This window comes from Ovis aries, chromosome 23, assembly GCF_016772045.2.
Source record: "Ovis aries strain OAR_USU_Benz2616 breed Rambouillet chromosome 23, ARS-UI_Ramb_v3.0, whole genome shotgun sequence".
In the NCBI taxonomy this organism is placed as follows: Eukaryota; Metazoa; Chordata; class Mammalia; order Artiodactyla; family Bovidae; genus Ovis; species Ovis aries.
The window spans coordinates 12,038,556-12,060,186 of NC_056076.1; the positions used below are offsets into that span (position 1 = coordinate 12,038,556).

The following is a 21,631-nucleotide window of genomic DNA, read 5'->3' on the forward strand; positions in this document are numbered from 1 at the left end:
TTTCTATCTGGTCACACTCGTGTCTTCAGTTTGCAAAAATTATTGTGTACACTTACAGCACGTGTATTTTACTGTATACATTTATTATTTAAAAAGTTAAAATTCTAAAATAAAATATTACAATAGTAAAGTATGCTAAATAAGTGCTTATGTAACATTAGGGCTAAAATTAGATTTTCAAACCTTTAGAATTTTTGTCTCTAGAACCACCAGGGAATATTAAAATGAACATATCTTAATAGCCATTCCAAATACTCACGTCTGTGTTGAAAATTAATAAACATGATTTGGAAAAATCAAAGATATGGAAAACTGTCTTTAAAGAGAAGCATTACTGGTAAATGGTAGCCTGACTGTATGTATGCTAAGTTGCTGCAGTCGTGTGCAACTCTTTGTGACTCTATGTTCTGTAGCCTGCCAGGCCCCTCTGTCCATGGCATTTCCCAGGCAAGAATACTGAAGTGGGTAGCCATGTCTTCCTCCAGGGACTGAACCTGCATCTCCTGCCTCTCCTGCATTATAGGCAGATTCTTTACTGCTGAGCCACCAGGGAAACCCCGAATGGTAGCTTAACGTCAGGTGTATTGGAGACTTGGAGTACACATCATCTCTTCTTAATAAAGTGGACCTGGGGATTCCAATGGAAGGGAGATAGTATATAACAGTTGGGCTGACTCTCTAGGAAGATTTGAAATGTAAAACATCCTCAAATAAGTATTGGAAAGAGATTATTATTTCACCTATAGAAATATAAATAACTTCAGATATGCAGATGACACCATCCTTATGGCAGAAAGTGAAGAGGAACTGAAGAGCCTCTTGATGAAAGTGAAAGGGAGAGTGAAAAAGTTGGCTTAAAGCTCAACATTCAGAGGACGAGGATCGTGGCATCTGGCCACATCACTTCATGGCAAATAGATGGGGAAACAATGGAAATGGTGACAGACTTTATTTTCTTGGGCTCCAAATTCACTGCAGATGGTGACTGAAATTAAAAAGACATGAAATTAAAAAGACACTTGCTCCTTGGAAGAAAAGCTATGACAAAGCTAGACAGCATATTAAAAAGCAGAGACATTGCTTTGCCAACAAAAGTCCATATAGTCAAAGTTATGAATTTTCCAGTAGTCATGTATAGATGTGAGAGTTGGACTATAAAGAAAGCTGAGCACTAAATAATTAATTCTTTTGAACTGCGGTGTTGGAGAAGACTCTTAAGAATTCCTTGGACTACAAGGAAATCCAACCAGTCCATCCTAAAGGAGATCAGTCCTGAGTGTTCATTGGAAGGACTGATGTTGAAGCTGAAACTCCAATACTTTGGCCACCTGATGTGAAGAACTGACTCACTGGAAAAGACCCTGATTCTGGGAGGGATCAGGGGCAGGAGGAAAAGGGGACAACAGAAGATATAGTGGTTAGATGGCATCACCGACTCAATGGACGTGAGTCTGAGCAAGCTCCGGGAGTATTGGTAATGGACAGGGAAGCCTGGCATGCTCCAGTCCATGGGGTCGTAAAGAGTTGGACATGACTGGGCAGCTGAACGACAACAATGTTAAGCAAAGTTGTGTATTACAAAAAGATAGGTAATGGAGGATAGCACGAAGAGAAATTATGTTAGAATATGATTGTACAACTAAACTTTGCTGTTCTCATTCAGTAATCTAAGAAAGTTTTACTCATTAATTCCTTTTGTTCCATGGTTAATAAATCTGAGTTAAGATATTTATCTGGCTTCAATTTATTTGTCAAACTAGTTCTTTATTCAACCTAAAGCACAGAAAATTATAAATTGTGGATAACTGTGAGTGCAAAGATAACTATTTGCCACACTTGACTATAAGAAAGAGTGTACTAATTATTGTATTCCCAATAAGTACTTTTTTAAAATTAATCTGGGTGTCCCATTCCAGAATGCTGAAGTACATTTATAGACACTAGGTGAACACAAGCACTTCACCTGAAACCAAGAATTCAGGTTTCATCAGCCTTTATCAGATGTTGACATCCTCAACATCTCTTTGTCCAAGGAAGGAGTTAGGACTAAATTAGTCCATAAATGAATACTTCTCTCCTATAAGAAATTAAGATTTATAATAAAGGCTGAAAAGGCAGTACACTCTAAAGTTTGAGTTTTCCTTATTTTAGCCTATGAATATGATTAAAGCAACAAGAAAACAGTCCCATCTTTCCCAAATAATGAAAAAAGAGGGAACATTTGTCTCTAAGATGAAAAAAGGGACTATTATTGGGCTCAATTCTGTGAAGTTATTTAATAGAAAACCATTATAAAACACTGAGAATTAAAACATCCCTTTATATCTAGTAAATAGCAATGGAGTACGTATTTAATAGTTGATTTATAACCTCATTTTACATTTTCCTTTTTACTTGCATCAGTTACTTGAACTATAAGTTCATTTTGTCATAAAGAAATGGGAATATAATCACATCCTAATTACATAGCTTTGGGTTATTTGTACAATTAAGTTATCTATTACAAAGTTAATGAATGTTAATAATGCAATTCTCTTTGGTGACCTGATTGATATACTAACATTTAATGTGTACTGCAGTCATTAATTGAGGCATACTGATTGAATAAACACTGAATATTCTAATGTATATTTTTCTCCTCCAAAACGCAGTCATTTATAACAATTTTGTTTTTAACCAGTCTCTCAATTTTTGAAGTTCTAAGTAAAATTAGTGCAGTTAATGCTCACTCATTTATCTTATTTTGCATAAGAACACTTGGACATCAAGGTAAACTAGTCTCCCAAGATTTGGGAGAAAATGTATCCTTTATCCCAGATAGGGCCCAGCAGGAAAAAGTGGATTAGCAAAAAAATGTGCCTCAATTATTCATACCATTGAAATTTGATACAGGGAAAATTGAAAATAATGAAGGAACACCTTCTTAATGTTACAAGATAAGAAAAAATTACATGCACACAAAATTAACATTAAGCATTCCAACAACTGAGGGAAGTGTGTTGTCTTTATTTCTTGTGCTTAGATGTTGTCAGTAGTCACAAATCAAGTTAAAGTTTAGATTCTATTTGTGTCTTTGTAAAGCTGTACAACATTGTGCCTTGTGGAAGAAATCTTAAAAGCACATGTTCTGCCAAGTAACTGCTGATGCTTACTTCTAAATTTCGATCTAACTGCATGAGATACTTTAGGCAAAGACCTTAAAAGAGTCCATTTGAAAAAGATTATTTTTAAGATGCTTATTTGTGCATGTCACCACAGATTTACACCTTCTTGTGATAACTTTGAAACCATTAACCTATTTCTTTCAATGCCTTTTGATACCTAAGATTTCCCTACTTAATTTTAGAACATATTCAGCAAAGTACAACATGTTGTGCTAAGGGAAAAAAAAATCTCTAACATTCATAGAATTGGAACAGGCATATTAAAGTTGCACCAAGACATAAAGTAAACTTGAAGGATGTAGTGATTATAACATAAAAGTTATTTTCATCTGAAGTGCCCACATAATTGAAGTAAATGTGAATTCTGCTTGTGGGAATTATCTCAATGTTCCACTTCAGTTATCCAGCATAAAAATAAATAATGATGTTGTATATTCCCAAGCAATTAATACTTAAGCACAAATAATATACTAGTGTTGATTTTTATTGCCTTTTGTTTAGCACTGAAAATGCATGTCACTCACTTAAATGGTTATAAATACAGTTGTAGCTATGTTTTTTATTTCTCAAAGTTCAAAATGCATTTTAAACTAATTCATTATGAGTGTTAAGCACGTAACAGCCCACGTTTACTATATCTTCTATAACACACTTGGCATAAGGAAAATAAGTGAAAACATATATTCTTCCCTAGATATTATCTTTCTGGAATTTAATAGAAGTGGTTTTAGAGCAGTCTTTATCCCTTCCAACATAGTAATGGAATTGCAGCATTGTTGGTACAAAGTCACACCCAAGAATATTACAAAATTTGTCTATAACAAATCTACATTTCATATTTATATATTTTATATGCAATTATAACAGCAAAAAATACTGTCTCTTGCTAACTTCACTCACAAAATAATGGTGAAATTTTTGCAAATGTCACACCCTATTCTTCATGTTTTATGAAGGTAAGCCTAAAGAAAATATGGATGATTTTTAATCGACTATTTTCACATCATCAGATTATTAGTACCTTAAGCAAATAAATGGTAAGAATTTCTGAAAATGAGACAAAATTATTTCACTAGATCAATGGCATTTCTGCCATTTTTCTGGCAAAGTGACAGAAAACTATTGTTCAAAATATTCTCTGTATAGATATAAAAATATCAACATAGTTTGCCTTAAAATGGCATGCCTGGTTTTAAGCAGAAATTTCTTAGAATGCGAAAAAAAGTTGTGTTGGTTTCAATTTTAATTACTTGTCCAGGTTGACTTAACATAGTTATTCTGATTTCTCAGAAAGCCATTACTTAGATAAACAGTCTCTTTTAACTTATGGAAATTACTGTAAAAATTAATAAAGCGAAACCTCAATTAAACAGTGTTGGGACACCATAAAGGGGAACTCTCATCCCCTGTGATAGCAGTGGAGCTAAATGAGAATAAAGACTCCCCTTTGCTCCTGGTAAGGGCTCAGCCAAAGAAAGCCATGGATGCTTAGTTCATCATAGCCCTCCCAACTTCCTTTTCATTTCTATACGGAAAGGATCTTCTTGATTTCCCCTGCAGGGACAGGCATTGTGGCTCACCCTGGCTGTAAACCCCGAACTGCAACTCTCTACTAATCCCTAATAAACCCATCTTTGCTGGAGAAATATTGTGTCAAGAGTGTGTGTGTGTGTGTGTGTGTGTGTGTGTGTGTGTGTGTGTGTGTATTCAACTTGAAACTTGACATAAGTGGAAAAGTCTGATTATAATAAAATTATATAAAACATTTGACAGTAACTCTTGGATTAAGTGATTTATACAAGGTCATAAGAAAAGTAAGTCATTTGTAGCAATTCATTAAAAAAAAAAATTGTTGCAATTGTTTTCACTGAGCTTGAAATCAGATAGCCCCTTATAATGTAGCCAAAGACTTCCCTGGTGGCTCAGATGGTAAAGAATTTGCCTGCAATGCATGAGACCCTAGTTCAGTCCCTGGATTGAGAAGATCCTCTGGAGAGGGGAATGACTAGCCACTCCAGTATTCTTGCCTGGAGAATTCCATGGATAGAGGAGCCTGGCGGGCTACAGTCCATGGGGTTGCCCAAAGCGTTAGACATGAATGAATGACTAACATTTCATTGTCAACCATGATCAGGATATCTTAATTGTGAACACCTGAAAAATTATTTTGTGCAAAATATGTTAGAATTTAATACATAAACCTGAAGTCTCTTTCTCATCTAGCCTGAATTCAGTTCCACAACTTTCCAGGGTTACAGAGATGAACTCTCCCTATAAAGACAATACCCTATGAGTGACAGGTGGTGATTAGGCCATAACTAAATAGTATACTGTTTAAAAGACAATATGAAAAACCGGAAACATAGCAAAGCAAATTTAATTCACAAAGGCAAAGTAATAAAGTCAGTCCTAGAGATTTTATAGATATGATGCTAACTTCAGTTCAATCACTCAGTTGCGTCTGATTCTATGCAACCCCATGGACTGCAGCATGCCAGGCTCCTCTATCCATGGAATTCACCAACTCCCAGAATTTATTCAAACTCATGTCATTGAGTTGGTGATGCATTCCAACCATCTCATCCTCTGTCGTCCCCTTCTCCTGCTGCCTTCAATCTTTCCCAGCATAAGGGTATTTTCAAATGAGTCAGTTGTTTGCATCAAGTGGCCAAAGTATTGGAGTTCAGCTTCAGCATCAGTCCTTCTAATGAATATTTAGGACTGTCTTCCTTTAGGGTGGACTGGTTGGATCTCCTTGCTGTCCAAGGTACCCTCAAGAGTCTTCTCAAACACCACAGTTCAAAAGCATCAATTCTTTGGTGCTCAGTTTTCTTTATTGTCCAACTCTCACATCCATTCATGACCACAGGAAAAATCATAGCCTTGACTAGACGGACCTTAGTCAGCAAAGTAATGTCTCTGCTTTTGAATACGCTATCTAGGTGCTCATAACTTTTCTTCCAAGGAGCAAGCCTCTTTTAATTTCATGGCTGTGGTCACCATCTGCAGTGATTTTGGAGCCGAAAAAAAGTCTCTTACTTTTCCCACTGTTTCCCCATCTATTTGCCATGAAGTGATCTGATCAGATGCCATGATTTTAGTTTTCTGAATGTTGAGTTTTAAGCCAACTTTTTCACTCTCTCTCACTTTCATCAAGAGGTTCTTTAGTTCTTCTTCAGTTTCTGCCATAAGGGTGGTGTCATCTCCATATCTGAGGTTATTGATATTTCTCCTGACAATCTTGATTCCAGCTTGTGCTTCATCCAGTCCAGCATTCCTCATGATGTACTCTGTATATACTTTAAATAAACAGGGAGACAGTATACAGCCTTGACGCACTCCTTTCCCAAATTTGGAACCACTCTGTTGTTCCATGTCCAGTTCTAACTGCTGCTTCTTGAATTGCACACAGATTTTTCAGAAGGCAGGTCATGTGGTGTGGTATTCCCATCTCTTTAATAATTTTCCACAGTTTGTTGTTATCCACACAGTCAAAGGCTATGGCATAGTCAATAAATCAGAAATAGATGTTCTGGAACTTTCTTGCTTTTTTGATGATCCAGCAGATGTTGGCAATTTGATCTCGGGTTCTTCTACATTTTCTAAATCTAACTTGAACATCTGGAAGTTCACAGTTCACATATTGTTGAAACCTGACTTTGAGAATTTTGAGCATTTACTAGTGTGTGAGATGAGTGCAATTGTGCAGTAGTTTGAACATTCTTTGGCATTGCCTTTCTTTGGACTGGAATGAAAACTGACCTTTTTCCAGTCCTGTGTCCACTGTTGAGTTTTCCAAATTTCCTGGCATATTCAGTGAAGCACTTTGACAGCATCATCTTTCAGGATTTGAAATAGCTCAACTGGAACTCCATCACCTCCACTAGCTTTGTTCATAGTGATGCTTCCTAAGGCCTACTTGACTTCACATTCCAGGATGTCTGGCTCTAGGTGAGTGATCACACACACCACTGTGATTATCTGAGTCATGAAGATCTTTTTTATATATTTCTTCTGTGTATTGTTGCCACCTCTTCTTAATATCTTCTGCTTCTCTTAGGTACATACCATTTCTGTCCTGTATTATGCCCATCTTTGCATGTAAAGTTTTCTTGGTATCTCTAATTTTCTTGAAGAGCTCTCTAGTCTTTCTCATTCTGTTGTTTTCCTCCATTTCTTTGCATTGATCAGTGAACAGTGAACAATTAAGAAAACAGATTTTAGTAGTTGTGTTTGGCCATTGCTCCTTTGTAATGTTAAAACCAAGATGAGGTGGAAACTTAAACAGTTGTTACCAGGATGTGCTACCAATATCTCTTTCGATTATATTCATTAGATAATTCCCCATTCCCCAGGAGTAAAAAAAAGTATAAACATAAAAATAAACTTAAAACTCATACAAGTCAGCTCAATTTTTTAAATTTTATCTCTGTTTTAATAGGATACTTTCTGTTCCTTCATTCACTAGTGGTTTAGTATTGAATGAATTGAAAATTAATATGAGAGATAGACTATCTCCAGCAAGCTACTGGTTGCCTTCATCTCAGGTGTGGGTCACAGGACAGCTCTTGGAATTGGGAGAACAAGTATTCACAAATCAGACTGTTCTGGAAAATTGAAAGGTGCTCAAGAATTTTAAAGAGTGGCACCAGGTGATTGTGAAGGTGCTCTTAGGAGGTGTTCCTGGAGCAGTGGCTGTTCTCCCCTCAGATCTGGGGAAAATGGCTGGAGTGATGGAATCCGAGAGCGAGCAAAGTTTCCAAACTGTTAATTCTTGGAGGAAGAAGAAGGAACAAAAACAATTCCGTAAACTCTTTATTGGTGGCTTGAGCTCTGAAACCACAGAAGAAAGTCTGAGGAACTACTACAAGCAGTGGGGAACGCTTACAAGCTGTAAGATCATAAGGGACCCTGCAAGCAAAAGATCAAGAGGGTTTGGTTTTGTCACCTTTTTATCCATGGCTGAAGTGGATGCTGCCATGGCCACCAGACCTCATTCTATTGATGAGAAAACAATTGCCCCCAAACGCGCTATCCCAAGAGAGGAATCTGGACAGCAAGGGGCTTTCCTAACTGTGAAGAAGCTGTTTGTTGGTGGAATTGAAGATACTGAGGAACATCATCTTAGAGATTACTTTGAGAAATATGGAAAAATCGATGCCATTGAGATAATTACTGATAGAGAGTCTGGAAGAAAAAGAGGCTTTGCATTTGTGACTTTTGATGACCATGATCCCGTGGATAAGATTGTGTTGCAGAAAAACCATACCATCAACGGCCATTATGCAGAAGTAAGAAAGGCCTTTTCTCGACCTAAAAGGCAACAAGTCCAGAGTTCTAGAAGTGGAAGGGGAGGCAAAGCTGGTTTGGGAGATTCTCCTGGTGATGATGGAAATGTTGGACCAGGGTCAGGACAACGAAGTAGCTTTGGAGGACGATCTGATGGATTGAGAAGTGGTCAGTGGACTTGGTCATGGTTATAATAGGTGTGGAGGATGACCAGGAAGTGGCAATTTGGGGGTTAGCCCTGGTTATGGAGGAAGAAAAGGAGTTTATGGTGGTGGAAGACTTGGATATGGATTGACAAGAGGATCTTTAGCTTCCTATTTTATGTGGACTGTATAAATGGCAACCCACTCCAGTACTCTTGACTGGAAAATCCCATGGATGAAAGAGGAGCTTGGTGCAGGCTACTGTCCATGGGGTCACAGAGTTGGGCACGACTGAGTGACTTCACTTTCACTTTCTGACTGTATAAAGAGGAGAGGATAAGAGCCCAGAGGTAATAGGGCAGCTTTAAGTTATCCAAATAATTAATGACTTTAAGGAAACTCTTCTCAGTCATGCCATGACTGTGGCAGTGATGTAGCAGAAGACACCAGAACAGATGCAGACAGTCATTTGTGAATGGATTGGTTTGCTTAAGAACATCACCTTACTATGGAGGAAAGAATGAAAAAAATTGCTTTTGAGACAGTTCCCAACTTTTTGTTTCTTTCAAGAGGATAGAAGCATCCCTTCTTTGATAACATTAATTTTTTTTAGTGTCCAGTGACATGTGAACCTGTTTTCAAGATTTTTTCTCACAAAGTTTCTGTTTTTAAAAACTGAAATGTCTTGTAGTATTAAGAAGTTGTTGTACATTTATGATTTAATAAAGACCTCTAAAGGAAAACAGCTAAAAAAAAAATGAGAGATAGACTGAAAGGTATAAATATGCATCTTTAATTACAAATGTGTATATTCTGTGTAAGAATTAAACATAAGAATATGAGAATAAGTGATTGTGAGTGAAACGAGTGCTAATAATATAGAGTTTGGGGCAAGTATGAGTTATCTTCTTTTTTACAGATTTGGATGTTGCATCCCAGAGTGGTTGAGCAACTGTTTCTGCATTGCATGGGCTCTAGGTGATGAAGCATGTATTCAGTGAACTGCTGCTGCTGCTAAGTTGCTTCAGTCGTGTCCGACTCTGTGCAACCCCATAGACGGCAGCCCCACCAGGCTCCCCCGTCCCTGGGGTTCTCCAGGCAAGAACGCTGGAGTGGGTTGCCATTTCCTTAAATGCATGAAAGTGAAAAGTGAAAGTGAAGCCGCTCAGTCGTGTCGCTCTAAGCGACCCCATGGACTGCGGCCTACCAGGCTCCTCCCATCGGATTTTCCAGGCAAGAGTACCGGAGTGGGATGCCATTGCCTTCTCCTATTCAGTGTACACATGGCTTCAAATCCCATGGAAGAACATGGAATGCTGAGTCTGAGTCTTGGTTTTCAAAAATTAACAGGAATTTCAGATGAAATTTATTTTACTTATGCTTTGTTTTGACAAGTTTTAACTACAGTCCTAAGCATGAAATAGTGAATGAAATTAATGGGAACTATGAGTATTAATATCTGAGAAATAATAGAAATCTATTGTCTTAAAACATGTCTATACTGATATATTCAAGTAGCTAATCAAAAAATATTCACGTATATATCTACATCTATATATACGTATATATGTATATATGTATATATATATATATATATATATACTTCTATCTACATATCCATCTATCCAGTGAATTTAATAAGTATTACTAACAGTCAAACTGTAGTCCTATTCACACAAGGTAAGGTGAAAGCAGAGTATGGGTATGTATGTAAGTATGACTGTATTATGTATGTATTTATGGGTATGTATGTATGACTATGAAAGACAAAAGAGAGAATCTATTAGTACATGTAAATGTGTAAACTTTTTCTGAAATTTATCCTCTCTCTCTCTTGCTAATCTATCTCTATTTGAATGTGTCATTTCTAATGCTGCCTATGGTGACTGCAGCCATGAACTTAAAAGATGCTTACTCCTTGGAAGAAAAGTTATGACCAACCTAGATAGCATATTCAAAAGCAGAGACATCACTTTGCCAACTAAGGTGTGTCTACTCAAGGCTATGGTTTTTCCTGTGATCATGTATGGATGTGAGAGTTAGACTGTGAAGAAAGCTGAGTGCCAAAGAACTGATGCTTTTGAACTGTGGTGTTTGAGAAGACTCTTGAGAGTCCCTTGGACTACAAGGAGATCCAACCAGTCCATTCTGAAGGAGATCAGCCCTGGGATTTCTTTGGAGGGAATGATGGTAAAGCTGAAACTCCAGTACTTTGGCCACCTCATGCAAAGTGTTGACTCATTGGAAAAGACTCTGATGCTGGGAGTGATTGGGGGCAGGAGGAGAAGGGGACGACAGAGGATGAGATGGCTGTATGGCATCACTGACTCGATGGATGTGAGTCTGAGTGAACTCCGTGAGTTGGTGATAGACAGGGAGGCCTGGCATGCTCTGATTCATGGGGTCGCAAAGAGTTGGACACGACTGAGCAACTGAACTGAACTAAACTGAATACACTCATTGAGTACGTATTACATTGGGTGTTTAAGCCAGGGGCAAAGCTACTGACTTTGTTCAAACAATTAGGCTGGCTATGGTGCATACAATCACAGCCAATATTTCGGTCCCGTCACAGTGCCTAATATGGTGGAGGTGTTCTAAAATCATGATGATTTTAATGAGCAACTGAACTGAACTGAACAAGTCAATTTTATACACTAAAACCATAAAATTAGAGTTTTGTAATTCATCAGACATACAGATTTGTGTTTCTGTCTTGGGTGTATGGATAAGAAAGTACAAGTTGTCAAGGCACAGATATCATTCACCAATCTCAATGAAAAAAGACAACTTCAATGATAATAGACATCTGAAGAGATGTGAGAGATGATTATAATATTTAGCACTGAATTTCTTTACTGTGGACTTTTATTACTGAAGTTTTTAGTTTATTAAAAAGAAATAATATACTTTAGAAAGGGCTTCCCTAGTGGCTCAGATGGTAAAGAATCTGCCTGCAATGCAAGAGACAGGGGTTTGATCCCTGGGTTAGGAGAAGAGAATGGCTACCCGCTCTGGTATTCTTGCCTGGAGAATTCCATGGACAGAGGAAACTGCAGGCTAAAGTCCATGGAATTGCAAAGAGTGGGACACAACTGAACAACTAATAGACAGGTAGACATACTTTAGAAAGAAGAGAACAAACTATGTTAATGCCTAAAGATACACTCAAATATTTCTTCAGAAATTCATTTTGATACATAGTGGGTGGCTCTCCTGTGTTGTTTTGAAATTTTTAACACTTTGAGATGTGAATTTATTTCTGATTCCTTTTTTTTAAATGCAGGAATTTCTGAAAATTATCCTGCCTTGCTTTGAGACTCTGTTTACTGATCAAAATTAGTAAAAGAAACAAAATTTGACTCATTACCTTTTTTCTCACGAAGAGTGCAAAATAATTTTACAAATATGTTCACTTTTAGAAAACAAAGTTAGTGTCTTTTACAATTATTTTTCATACTTAAGGAACTTTAGTAAGAGTCCAAGGCTACATTTCTCTTTGGATCTAATTAAAACAGTATTTTATACAATTGTGCCTGAATTTCTTTTCTGAACCAGCTAAACCAAAAAGAAAAATTAAATTGCCCCCAATGTGGCTTTGCAAAGAGCTTCAGCAAATTTAATTAACCTACCTTGAGTCTCCTTAAATTCAGTGTGAGGCAACTTGCATCAGCAGGAAAAAGGACAAAGCCATGAAGTGATCTCTGAAAGGCTGGGGTCCATTTTAATGGAGTAAGTTGCTAAATGAAAATAAGAATCTATGTCTCAAGGGGTTCATGTTTGGGAATGCGTGTAAGAATTAAAGATTTTAAAATTTAAAAAATAAAAAACTAAAATTAAAAAAAAAAGAAAAAAAAAAGAATCTATGTCTCTGTCTCAGTTTGGAAATGTAAATTAATTCTTTCAAACTGTTAATCACTCAGATTTCATGGTTCAAAAGTTAAGGAAACCCCTAGAAAAGTAGGGTCACTTAAATGATTTGTAAATGTGAATGACTACTCAAATTACGCACAAACTTTATATCAAGAGCACATAATTTTTCCTGCATTAGCAGGAAAATGACTCCTCCCTTCCTACAAATAACAAATTCTTAACTTGTCTACCCACCTGAAATGGTACCTCTTTTTAAAATATTCCTTGACAGTCAAATCAATCTTTAGATTTTTCCTCTTCTCCATATCCCCAAATACTTATTTCTGTTATATAAAGTATGGCATCAAAATTACTTGCATACATAAGTCTTTGATGGAAAATCAAGGACAGCAAGGAGATCAGACCAGTCAATCCTAAAGGAAATCAACCCTGAATATTCATTGGAAGGACTGATGCTGAAAGCTGAATCTCCAATCCTTTGACCACCTGATGCAAACAGCCAACTCTTTGGAAAAGACCCCTGTGTTAGGAAAGACTGAGGGCAGAAGGAGAAGGGGGCAACAGAGGATGAAATGGTTGGATGACATCACTGACTCAATGGACATGAGTATTAGCAAACTCTTGGAGATAGTGAAGGACAGGGAAGTCTCGTGTGCTGCAGTCCATGGGGTCACGAGTCGAACACAACTTAGGAACTGAACAGCAACAATATTGTTGGAAAAAGTGTTTTTCCCACTTGCATGCTGATTTTAATTATTTTATTTACTTATTTTTTCACCAAAGAAGGGAAATTTATTAAAGTTATCCCATGTAAAGGGGTCTTTTTTTAAGGTTAGGGTTAAGGTTAGGTTAAGGTATCATTTGGGTCCTCAATAGTAATATGGTACTGTGTCTGTCTGGGGTTGTTTATTGGATTTCTCTGTTAACAATGAGACTCAGATCCTCTGTTTCTATGTTTGGGCATCTATTTCTGTCACTAGGAATAGCATATAATTGTTAAGCATGAGCTTTTACCATTGAGTATGAGGTTATCTGTGGGTTTGTATATTTATATACATATGTTATGTAATATATATGTATAGTGACTCACATGTTAATGAATCTGCCTGCAGTGCAGAAGAGTTGGGTTTGATTCCTGGATCAGGAAGATCCCCTGAAGAAGGGAATGGCTACCCAATCCAGTTTTCTTGCCTGAAGAATCCCATGGACAGAGGAACCTGGCGGATTATAGTCCATGGGATCGCAAAGAGTCAGATATGGTTGAGTGACTGATACCTTCATTTGTGTATGCCATTATAATAAGTCTTTATTTTGTTGTGGTATGTTTCCTCTATATCCATTTCCTAAAGACTTTCTTTCGTAAAGGAAGTTGAATTTTTTGCAAGCTTTTTCCTGCATCTACTGAGATGATCATATATTTTTTATTCCTTAATTTGTTAATGTGATATACCACATTGATTTCCAAGCATTGAACCATGCTTGTATTCCTGAGTTAAATACACTTGATCATGTTGTATGATTCTTTTGATGTATTATTACACTTGGTTTGCTAATATCTTGTTGAGGATTTTTGCATTTGATTCTATGTCCATTGGTGATATTGGCCTGTAATTTTTCTCTCTCATGATATCTTTGTCTGGTTTTGGTATCTGGGGATGCTAGCCTCATAAAATGAGCTCTGAAGTCTTCCTTCCTCTGCATATTTTTGAAATAGTTTGAGGAGGATAATAGTTTTTAGGAGAAGTTGTAGAAGCTTAATTTTTGGAGTTTTCTATGCCAGAATACGAAATAATGAAAGAAGGTATGGCTTCAAACCAAGCCTTGGCATTTATTCAACTTCCATCTATTTATGTCAAAAAGGTACATCTTCAACTCTGTCATAATGAGCTGTGTCAGTCATGGGAACAATTTCAGCTCTTGTTTTCATTTTATTCCAAATATATAGTCTATTGATGATTGGTGACTATGTCAAATGCTTAAGAATAGGGTCAAGAGAAAGCATCAAAGAGCTTCAAATCTAAGAGTGGAGAAAAGAGAGGGAAAGCAACAAAAAAATGGCTATGCAGATACTGTGGGAAGTTCATAATTTGGATTTGAGTTTACATACATGTGTATATACAAGTACTTTTATTTATGAAATAATAGGAATTAATCTAATTACAAATAAAATTAGGGAATTCTATGTTTACTAGTTGTTGGATACTGAAATTATTTCAGCATTTTCATCTCACTTTCCTGTGAGAGTTTTGCTTATCTCCTACCCCTTCCTGGATGGGAAAAATATCAAGATTCTCTACTCTTTGTAAGTGAAAAACGAATACCTTTGGTTGTGTAATAATTTGGAAAGTAAAAAAATGTCAATAAGAGAAATTAATAGTTAATTATCGATAAATAATTTCAATAATTAACTGAGAGCAAATTTTGGTTTAAGATATGCAATAGATCTGTGGACATGCTTGACATTGTTACACAATCATCGGGGGATTATAAAAAGACATTGACCAAAGCCACAGTGAAACAATTTCTAAAACATAAATGAGTAATCTAGCCTTCAGAAAACAACATATTCCTATTAGAGTACAATGGAAGTCAACAATTTCAATGATTAGTTCTTTCTATTGCTGTAGGAAATGCAAGGGACATGTTTATCACTTTTTTTTTTCCTTTAAGAATTCAGCATCCAACGTCCTAGATACTAACCAATTTTCCTGTTTCCCTAGCAGTATATGATTTATTCATGATTTGTACTATCAACCAGAAAAGCTATATCATTTTTCAGGGTTTTTTTTCTAATTTCCTTTAAAGATGGATTCCTTCACAGTATCTGAACTCTTTTTTTGTTTGTTTGGTTGACATGGTGGTGTTGAAATGTTGCAATCTCCGTGGTGTCTCAGTTAATGATACCCTTCAGCTCAAAAATACTTCATTTCTCTCCTTATCTTTTGCTTGGAATTGCATGTTTTTAGTTCCCAAGTCTCTTGGCAAGAGAAGGAAAAATGCTACATTCAACATTTCAAATATAAGGGTTAGAGACAGAGGGAGGGAAGCACATTTAGAATGAGATGAAGTTACCTAACATAATAAGTATAAACTTATATATCCTCTCTCCTCCTCCCTCCCCAAAATCATAATGCAGGTAGGTAAAATAGAAAATCAAACCAAACCAAAGGGCACTAACATATCTCAGCTACAAAAGTAAAATACTACCTTTGATATGAACATTTATGAGCAGTGATTTCACTCATAAACATATGGAATTGGTGCTGTAAGGATGCCCTCACACAGGTATGTTGGCTGTTACTTTGAATTTATGTGATATGCTTTGACAGCATGAGTTTACCCATAATTTCTCTTATATCTAAATAATATTTTTGATATTTGTTTATAGCTCAGGTGATGCAGTCCATTTATGTAATATTCTATCATCAGTTGAAACTAATGCAAAATACAAATATTTCTTAGAAACTACCAACTGAAATTATGAATTCTAGGAGAGGTCAAGCCAAAGTTACTGAAAATAAAGCAACAGATCTTGATTGGTACCTACCCAAATGTAAGATACTTTTAGTTATCATGACTGTAGGACTCTATGCTCAGATGACATTCTAAATAAATTTAAATTTATTGGTCAACTTGAAATTTAAAATCAACTTAAAAACCAAACTCTTTTTATAAGAAGGAAAGTATAATTAATATATTGGTAATGTTTTATGTATCACTAATATACAGTATATCAGAAAACCCTTTCTAGCAGGTCAAAGGGCAAGCGTTAGAGATGCTATTATAAAGATGGGTTGGAAGCTGATGTGTGTTCCAATGCATTATCTCTAATTTTAATGGAACAATGGAGAAGGATAGCTCCACTTAAAACTGACAAAAATAACATCTTCAAACAAATATTTCATTAGTATAAGGCAACACGTTTTACATCTATTATCTTTTACATCTATTATCTTATTTTATTAGTGTTAGTCATGCAGTCCTGTCTGACTTTTTGTGACCCCATAGAGTGTAGCCTTTTAGGCTCCTCCATCCATAGAAGTCTCTAGGTAAGAATACTGGAATGGGTAGCTATTCTTTTCTCCAGGGGAATGTCCTGATCCACAAATTGAACCCAGGTCTCCCACTTTAAGGAGATTCTTTACAGTCTGAGCCACCAGGGAAGCCCATGTCATGTTCTCATAGCATCAGAAAATGTGTGAGAATCAAAATGATCTTTTACATTACTTACTTGAATCAAGCAAAATGATTTCCCCTTTTATCCAATTGTTTTTCTCAAAAGATTTGAGACAAAGTCAGAAGTCATGAGTTCAGTTCAGTTCAGTTGCTCAGTCATGTCCGACTCTTTGCGATCCCATGGACTACAGCACGCCAGGCCTCTCTGTCCATCACCAACTCCCGGAGTCTACTCAAACTCATGTCCATAGAGTCAATGATGCCATCCAACCATCTCATCCTCTGTCATCTCCTTTTCCTCCTGCCTTCAATCTTTCCCAGCATCAGGTCTTTTCAAATAAATCAGTTCTTCCCATCCGGTGGCCAAAGTATTGGAGTTTCAGCTTCAGCATCAGTCCTTCCAGAAATTGTTGGCAATTTGGTCTCTGGTTCCTCTGCCTTTTCTAAAACCTGCTTGAACATCTGGAAGTTTGTGGTTCATGTATTGCTGAAGCCTCTCTTGGAGGATTTTGAGCATTACTTTACTAGTGTGTGAGATGAGTGCAATTGTGCAGTAGTTTGAGCATTCTTTGGCATTGCCTTTCTTTGGGATTGGAATGAAAACTGACCTTTTCCACTCCTGTTGCCACTGCTGAGTTTTCCAAATTTGCTGGCATATTGAGTGTAGCACTTTCAGAGCATCATCTTAGTAACTCTTCTCAAAAGTTATCAGGACCTTTAAGTAAGTACTATAAAATTACTTTAGCTATATTAAAGAGAATCTCTGTAAATATATGTGATTATATATTATTTCTGCTTTTTATATCATTTATATTAAATACCCATGTATATCTATTTAATAAATAGCAAGTTACAATTTGTTATTCTCTCTACTCAGATGGATTTAAAGGTCAGTGCAACTCCAATTAAGAAGAAGAATTTTTTTTTTTTAATTTTCATTTGGCTGCACCATGTCTTAGCTGTAGCATGCACGATCTTTAGTTGTGGCACATGGGATCTAGGTTCCTGACCGGGGATGCAACCCAGGCACCCTGCACTGAGAGAGTAGAGTCTTTATGACTGTACCACTAGGGAAGTCCCAAGAAGGATATTTTTGTGAACATATAAAGTTGACAATAAAGTGAATATGAGGAGGCTAAGGTTTGAGAATAGTAAAACACTCTTATTGTAGAAGGCAACCTCTTCTTGATTTGCAGAATGTTTATAAGGCCAAATTGGTGAAAATCTGTCTGATTCATGGCAGAGATAAATAAGCAGAGTACAGTAATAGAAAGCCTAGAAATAGACATAAATAAACAACATATAATATATAAAGAATTTGCATTGAAGAATAGAGAATAAATTATGGATCATTTAATAATGCTGGGTCAATATATCTATACAGAAAACAAGTTTTTAAACAAAACCTTATTTCATATCATTAACAAAAATCAATTCTGCATGAAACAAAGAGATAAAAGTAAAATACACTTTTGTGGGAAAGTTAACATTTTTAGGATCATGTGGTTGGGATGATCTCTTTTTAAAGGATTAAGCAAAGTATAAATTGTAAAAGGGATATCTGATAAACAGAAGAAACTTTGTTTATTAAAAGTCATGATAAATAGAGTAACAAATATGTAAAGACAAGTCCAAAATGGGAGATATTTGTAACACTAGTGAAAAGATTTCAGAAAACATAAATAAATCTAACAAATTAATAGGAATTAAAAATATGACAATCTCCATTAAAAATAAAGTACTTCACAAATATTGGAAAAGAAATGATCAATTTAAAAAGAAAATACGTGATCTTTTTGAACACTAATCAGATAATTGCTAATTAAAACAACTTTTAGTTTCATTTCACACACAAAACAACTGGCAACATTTTAAGTCTTAGAATTTTGAGAAAATGCAAGACCATGGCACAATTATAGCTCATATACTGCTAGCAGAGATATAAACTGGACAAAAAAAAAATGGGTAATAATCTGGCACATTTTAGCAATGTAGCCTTTTGTAATCTACACATTTCAATGGTGGATATACACCTTACAGAAGTACATACAGGCACCAGGACAATTACCCAGGAATGTCTGTAGCGGCATTGTTCATAATATCCATAGACCTGAAGTCATTCAAATGGCCTTCAGCATTACAGACAACACATACACTATTGATACATTCACATATCAAAACATTATACAGCAGTGAGAATGAACTACAACTATATATAAAACAGTATGTTTGAATCTTTCAAATATAATATTGACCAAAAGACAGAAATAACCCACATTGTTATCTCAGAGCTAGAGGCTGTAAGCCAGAAGCAGTAACATCAATGCAGTGCTCATCACCTCCAAAACATTTAAGGAACCACTATTAGGAAACCCTGTGTCTATACAAACTATGCTTCATATTAACATTCTAAAATTTCCTAGGCTCATATTGGACTTCAATTTTTAAAAGTCGGCATGGTATATAATATGAGATTTTTAAGAAAATTTTTGTGACACATCTTAGGACATAAAGAGCAAGCAAAAATGGTGTGGTATTAAATAGATACTGTATTTGCAGTTAGAAATTGTTTCTCCTACAAGCATGTTCACAATTAAGTTATATTTGATGTCATTCTGGTGATTTTCCCGCCTATTTATGGCTTTTAGTGTAATTCTGCAACATAAATATATCACCACAAGAGTACTTGAACAAGACTGATTTAATGTGCATTTTCCTCTCTTATTCATGAAGAATGAAATGTAAATATCTACATTTTTATAATTCACAGCAATTATACCACTCTAGAATGCCTTTAGATTTAATAAGAATTCATTTCCTTCAGAACTACTTTGTTGAAAGCCAAGAAATTGACATGCTTAGAAATAATACCCTGTGCTCGAAACCAGTACAGTGAGGCCCTGCACCAGAGTTATTCCTGAATTAGAAAGTTAAATGTATTCAGCTCTGTAATATGAGCACTGACCGATGTAAAATATCTTTAATTTTCAAAACCCCATTTTAAAGTTGGGTAATTAGTTTTGGTTTTGCTTTTTGAAAGACAGGGAAGCCTGGTGTGCTTGCAGCCCATGGGGTTGCAAATAGTTGGACATGACTGACAGACTGAAAAATGACAACATTCTAGGACTTGAAAATTAATCCAGCTTCTTTGGGGGCCACTGGCTTTGGAACTTAACAATATCACTGGGAAAGCTTCAGTTCCTAAAGGGCCTGTGCATGCCTACCTGTGTGTGGGAGTATATTCATTTCCAGGAAAGCCTACCATTGAGGATTTCTATTACTTGTGATAGTAGAGATCCAGGTCAATTATGCTTTCAAATACCCATATGTTATCTTTTGAACAGGCATTGTTGCTAGAGCATCACAGATTCAGAAAACATCAATTGAATGTTACTTCAAAGCAAATCTTACTACTTTCTGTGTCCTATCAACTAGTAATGATTAGTTCTTTAGATTCACAGACTCTTAGAAATATGATACAGATTCAAGGGGTAGGAATCTTCCTTTGAAATATAATTGCAATCAAAAATCTCTCTCCAGACAATATTTAGTTCAATGGAGGGAACTGTTAAACTTAAATCTAGATATTTCTGCGAGGCAGCTCCAGGTTATATTTCTGCCACTTTGTAAAGAATTCTGATTAGCATTGATTTCCAATAACCTGAAAATCTATGACACCTCCCTGAGGGCTCAAGTCGAGGGCAGCAAACCTTGGTTGGCTTTTCTGCACCTGGCTTCTTTTAGAAGCCTCGCAAGGCACATTTCCACAGGGTGGGAAGAAATCCAAATGCACATTAAGCAAGTCATAAAGATAAGATTTACTGTTTCCAGAAGATTGGTAATTCTCTATGACCTGAAAATGAAAATCAAAATAATATTTGAGCATATTCACTCGTTTGATAGTAACACTCGGGTAGGATTTGATGGAACTGGGTCACTGCCCTGAAGGATTGTGCTTTCTAAACTGGAGACAATATATATTCAAAGAAGCTGCAAATCTATGTTTGTTTGATTTTCTTTTGTTTGTTTCTTTGTTTGTTTGTTTATTTTTGTGGGGGAGGGGGCTTTCTTTCAGTGAAATTGAATCTGTGATAAATTTAATTTTACTTCCTTCCCAGGCTTTCTAATCTATGTCCATACATTATAAACTGAGTTCTAAACTGAGTTTAAAGCTTAAAGATTGTCTAGATTCTAAGAAAGTAAATGCAGTTGGGAGAAAATATCTTTCTTAATGCAGGTTTGACCAAGATAGTAGCAATGAATCGATAACATCCAAATGTAAAAGCTTTTTGGACAATGTGTAGGACCTACATTTTATCTTTCTTGTAAACTTGAGGTGCTATTTAATAATCCCTTTGGCAGCTCAGAAAAGATCCATCCAAATCAAGATCAAAAGAATTTCTTGCCCTTGCATATATTTCACTTCCTTTCAACAATTCATTTTCCTTAGGAAAATGTCTTATGTTTCAGCAGTAAATATGTTCTCGCCTGCCTTTCTCTACAATACATTAACAATGAATTTATGACACATGGAAAAGTTCTTAATGACTTATCTATTGTTGAAGATTTTGGCTTAAGTCATTTTATTTCAAAGACCGTGATATTTTGATACCAAAGTAGGGAAAAGTATTAGAACTTTAAAGAAAGATTTATCAAAATAAATTCACAAAATGTCTTCTTTCTCCAGATTTAAACTGCAATATTATATTCTGTTCATTGAAATCTGGACTCATCTCTCTAACTTCCGACTAGAAATCTCCACAGAGATGCGATTTATTATGTCCACATCAGAATTTTTATTGCCAAACTGAAATGTATCCTCTTAAAGGCCATTGCCAACTCACCAAATGGAAATAGTATTGTCTCGGTTTTCAAATCCTGGGAGCTCTTCTTGATTTTTCTTTTTTCTTTACTCTTTCTCAAATCCGAATCAGCATCGATTTATGTCAATTCTATTTTCAAATGCATGGTGCCTACGTCTCTCCA

The 21,631-nt window shown here is 35.9% G+C and overlaps 1 pseudogene; it reads left to right on the plus strand.

Moving 5' to 3' along the window:
- The first annotated feature begins 7,885 nt into the window (after positions 1 to 7,885).
- LOC101102147 (heterogeneous nuclear ribonucleoproteins A2/B1-like) lies at positions 7,886 to 8,789 on the plus strand (annotated as a pseudogene).
- The last annotated feature ends 12,842 nt before the right edge of the window (positions 8,790 to 21,631 follow it).